Source organism: Quercus lobata, chromosome 5, assembly GCF_001633185.2.
Source record: "Quercus lobata isolate SW786 chromosome 5, ValleyOak3.0 Primary Assembly, whole genome shotgun sequence".
Classification (NCBI taxonomy): domain Eukaryota; kingdom Viridiplantae; phylum Streptophyta; class Magnoliopsida; order Fagales; family Fagaceae; genus Quercus; species Quercus lobata.
Genome location: NC_044908.1, coordinates 79,536,328 through 79,541,132, shown reverse-complemented (window position 1 = coordinate 79,541,132; position 4,805 = coordinate 79,536,328). Strand labels below are relative to the sequence as shown.

General features: G+C 35.2%; 1 long non-coding RNA gene across 1 annotated transcript; it reads left to right on the top strand.

The window, feature by feature from the left end:
- The first annotated feature begins 2,151 nt into the window (after positions 1-2,151).
- On the top strand, positions 2,152-4,213 carry LOC115991647. Its single transcript, XR_004092266.1, has 3 exons — positions 2,152-2,713; positions 2,867-3,010; positions 3,582-4,213. It is a non-coding gene; the product is annotated as an uncharacterized LOC115991647 (long non-coding RNA).
- Positions 4,214-4,805: the final 592 nt, after the last annotated feature.

The window sequence follows — 4,805 nt, the reverse complement described above, 5'->3', positions numbered from 1 at the left end:
GGTCCCAAATCTTGAGAAATTAGTTCTTGCACGGTGTTCAAATTTATGTCAGCTGCACCCATCCATCGGGATCTAAAAAAGCTTATGCTTCTTGGTTTAGAACAGTGCAAAGAACTAAGTTTTCTTCCAAACAAGTTTGAAATGGAGTCTCTTGAAATTCTTAATCTTACTCATTGCCCAAAAGTCAAGAAAATTTCAAAATTTGTGGGAAACATGAAGCGCTTACAGAAACTTCTTTTGAAATGCACTACTATTACGGAATTACCTTTATCTGTAGAATGTTTGACTAGCCTAAATATTTTGATCTTGCAGGATTGCAAAAATCTAGTGTGTCTTCCTAACACCATTTGTAGTTTGACGTTGCTTAACAATCTTGATCTTTTTCGATGCTCAAAATTTGACAAATTGCTAGAGGACTTGGGGAATATTGTAAGTTTGAAGACACTTACTTTGTGTGGAATAGCTATAAAGGAACTACCTTCATCAGTTGAATTTCTAATTAGCCTTCATTCATTAGATCTAACAAATTGCAAAAATTTTGTGATTCTTCCAAGCACCATTTGTAGTTTGAAGTCACTATTTAAAATTTATCTTTGTAGATGCTCAAAATTTGTCAACTTGCTAGAGAACCTGGGGAATCTTGAAGCTCTGCATACGTTTTCTTTAGAAGGAACAACAATAGAAGTGTTGCCATCTTCCATTGGACATTTGATTGCCCTTTGTTCTTTGAATATAAAAGATTGCAAAAATCTTGTGTGTCTTCCTAGCACCATTTTTAATTTGAAGGAAGTAAACTGTCTTCAACTTTCTAGATGCTCAAAAATTGTCAATTTGCTAGAGAACCTGGGGAATATGGAAAGTTTGTCAGTTCTTTATTTGCGGGTTACAGCTATAAAAGAGTTGCCTTCCTCCACCGTTTGCCTTCAAAATGTCATGGGAGTGTGTTTTAGTGAACGTCAATGGCCATCATCTTCATTTGATTCTTTGCCAACAAGTCAAGATCCTGTGGGTGCATTATTGTGTCTCTCATCATGTATGCCAATAAAAGATTTGGATCTTAGGGACTACCATCTTTCAGCAATTCCCAATGATATTGGCTGCCTATCCCTTTTAAATGCGTTACGTCTAAGTGGAAATGATTTCGTTTCCCTTCCTGAAAGCATCTCTCAACTCATTAGACATAGATTGCTCGACTTGGACGATTGCAAGAGGCTTCGGTCATTACCAAATCTTCCGTCAAAAGTTAATTGTATATGTGTCAACAATTGTACCTCACTAGAGAGATTGCCAAAATCACAAAATGATTCCTTCTAGCCATGTCATTTTCAATTATGTTTCAAATGTATCAACTGCTTCAAATTGGCTGACAATATTCAAAGCGGTAGTTACTTGCTTCAGGTATTTCTCTTTGTTTTCTAAATATCTCTATCTCTATCCGAGTGTTTTTTTTTTTTTTTTTTTTTTTTTTTTTTTTTTTTTTTTTTTCTTTAAACTCAACATCATGCGTTGTATATTTTAGGGACAAAGTGGTAAACTCCTAGGGAGGAGATTACCTTCTATTATTCCTGGAAGTGAAGTTCTGACATGGTCTTAGGGGTGTCAATACGGGTTAGCGTGTCGAGTTTGTGTTGTGTCGAGGTAGGGGTATTCAACTTAAAAAAGAAGAAGAAGATATTTATAAGAAGGTTTAGAGATTTAGGATTTTTAAGGTTTAGATATCTAGGGTTTGTAAAGTTTCAATTTCCAATTATATCCCTTGTAAGTTTTTGTAATTACTTACTTTTCTTTTTAAATTTAAAATATATGTTGGATATAAAAGGTATTTGACAAATCTAAAATAAAAAAAATATTTATTTGTTATAAAAATTAAACGTGTTGTATTAAGTGGGTCATTTTGGGTTGACAAAAATAAATTGACGTGTCAAACGTGTCTATTACGGGTTACGCAGGTTAATCTGCTTATGACATGTTTCTTATCGTGTTGCTTTCAGGTCAATCCGTTTATGACCCAAACCCATTAAGACCCAACCCTAACCCGAAAAAACCCGTGTTGGGTTTGTGTTGTGTTCACGGGTTGGGTCGAGCATTGACAGCCCTACATGGTCTAAAGAAGTGAACATATGCGAAGACCCTTATAGCTCATTTGTTACTTCTTGCATTTTCCAAAGATATCAATATCTATGTCGCTTCCCAAATTTGAATCAAATTTTCAAAATAAAAAAAGTGAACATACAGGTGCGAGTGGAGGGGAATTGTTTTGTGCCTCGTTTTTGTACCCAGCGAGCATCATCAACACCCATCTCGAATTAATTTTCAATCGATTAAAGTCGATGGATTTCAAACAACTTGTTGTCCATTTGACCTTGATATGGGGGGGAAAATATGGTAAACTTGAATCGCATTACCTTGGGCTGCTCTATTTATCTAATCTCCACAATTGGAAAACCCCTTGCGTTTCTATTGATGCGAAGGAATTCCATCAAGTTGAGATTAAAATAGCTACCTGGAGCTTATAGGTGGAGAAAATCGGGGTCCGTTTGGTATACAAGGAAGACATCGAAGATCCCAATCAAACTATTGCGCATGATAGCAGCAACTGCAGTGGACGAAGATTCTCTTTTGATGACGCAGTATATTACGCTTTTAGGTGATTATGAAATCTAGGATCTAGATTTTAGCATCTCAAACAGAATTTTGTTCTCTTCTTTTACTTGTAAGTTATCATCCTTCCTCTCCTACCATTATAAATCTAATTGTTTTCTTTCTTTTCTTTCTTGTGTTCCTGGACATATTTCTTTTTCTGTTTTCTTCTTAGTGTTACCTTTTTTCAATAATTAAAATCATACTGTATCACTTTCTTTTTTAGCTTTTTAAGCAGGTTGGAATGATACAAAGTTTTTCATTGTTCTCTAGTTGGTGCACTTGGTATTTAATGGAAGAAGGGGACCAAACGACCCACCTGGGCTCTCACTATATTGGTCATGATTTCAACTCTCAAGGGCTCAAAATGGTAAATCATTTAAATTAACTATCAAATTGCTCTTATTGTTGATTAAATAACTTTTCTTTTTTTGTGTGCTGCACATGTAATACTCTCTTTTATTTTATTTATTTGGCTAAGCATATGAAATGCTCTGTTAAACTTCTATTAATATACAAATGCATATGTAATTGCTGTTTTTATCTTTTCCTTGCCGGCATTTGGGTCTATGATTCATATTGAAGAAATTTCCAAAATACACCTCGCTCCGTTCAAATGTTGATTTTGCTCCATGACTTGCACACCTATATGCAATTGAAGTTCGTAAAAGAAAAGTAATGAAAAAGTGAATTGAAGTTTGCAAAACCTTTTTTTATTTTGGTAATCAAAGAATGAGAAGTGAATAAATGGATAACTATTCAATATTTCATGACAAGTCTTAATAAAGTTTATAGTAGAATACACTATTCACATGAGAGGAGGTAAAACTATCCCAAAATGCTACCTTATAATTTGTCCAAGCAACAAACCCTATAGTTTCTTATTCAGCTGTTGGACCTCTATGCATTTGTCATTTAACAACATGGTGACAATTTATCAGGACTTGTTCAATGGAGGAACTGATACAACTACCACATCCATCTACAATCTTTGCTTACAGAAACAATGCGGCTTCATCCAACAGCAACTCTTCTGGTGTGCCTTATGCTGAGATGGATGTGGAAATTGTGGATACACCAATCCTAAGCACACCCATGTGATTGTAAATGCATGGGTTATAGCCCAAGATCTCATGTAGCCCACACAATTTATACCAGAAAGGTTCATGAGTACTGAAGTTTTGGATTTTTGAGGAACAAATTTCACTTTTATTCCATTTGGGTCTGGGCAGTGGATTTGCCCAGGTTTAGCTCTTACTGTAAGACTCCTAAACTTGTTGCCAGCTTCTCTCATTCACCAATTTGATTGGAAACTTCCGGATTGAATCACACCCGAAGATATCTACACAAAAGACAAATTCGGACTGACATTGCAGAAGGCTATTCCATTTGTTGCCATTCCTGTGGTTGTTGCTAAAGTGGAGTAGTTTAAGGACCTTTTCCTATGTTATACTAATGTTGTTACTTGTTAGTAATGCTGCAAGTTGTTATTTGATAATGTGCTATTGCTGAACTGAGTGTAAATTTTTGGATAGATTTAATGTGACCTTGTGCTCTTCATTTCCAATTTTAAACATGCACACCTTGTGTTTGCTAAAATGCGCTGCTCATTATTTTCTTCAGGTATACACCAATTTTCAAGCATTGCGCCTTAAAGTTCGGGTTGTCAATGGTCTTCTCTAGTGTTTTGTGTGCATCAAGACATGAGTCTTCATGCCACACTACTCAAAATGACATAGTTTTGAATATAAAAATTTCATTGTTTTGAGTTTAGATGGCACTTAGTGGACATTTCATCAGCAGAAATAAAAGTTAGTGTTAAAAGTCCAAACGTGATGTAACATTACAAGTGTGGGTCCAAATTTTGATACTTTAGAGGCTAAAATCAAAATTACCATGAACTTTAAGGGTATAAATAAATTGTAATTTAGTCTTCTTCCTAAAATAAAACTCCACACATTTATTTTACTTTTCTTCATGCTTGACCTACCATGAGTCTCCATGCCATAGTTGCTAAAATAGTCTTAAGCAAGTGGCCATCCTTTGGAGTGTGCCTCATTGATACATTCATGTTTCGGCTTCTTAGAGAAAGTCTCCCTTTGCATTTCATGACAACAAAAGGGAGAGGTTTTAGGGGATTAGAATTAGCTAGAGAACTCTCATTT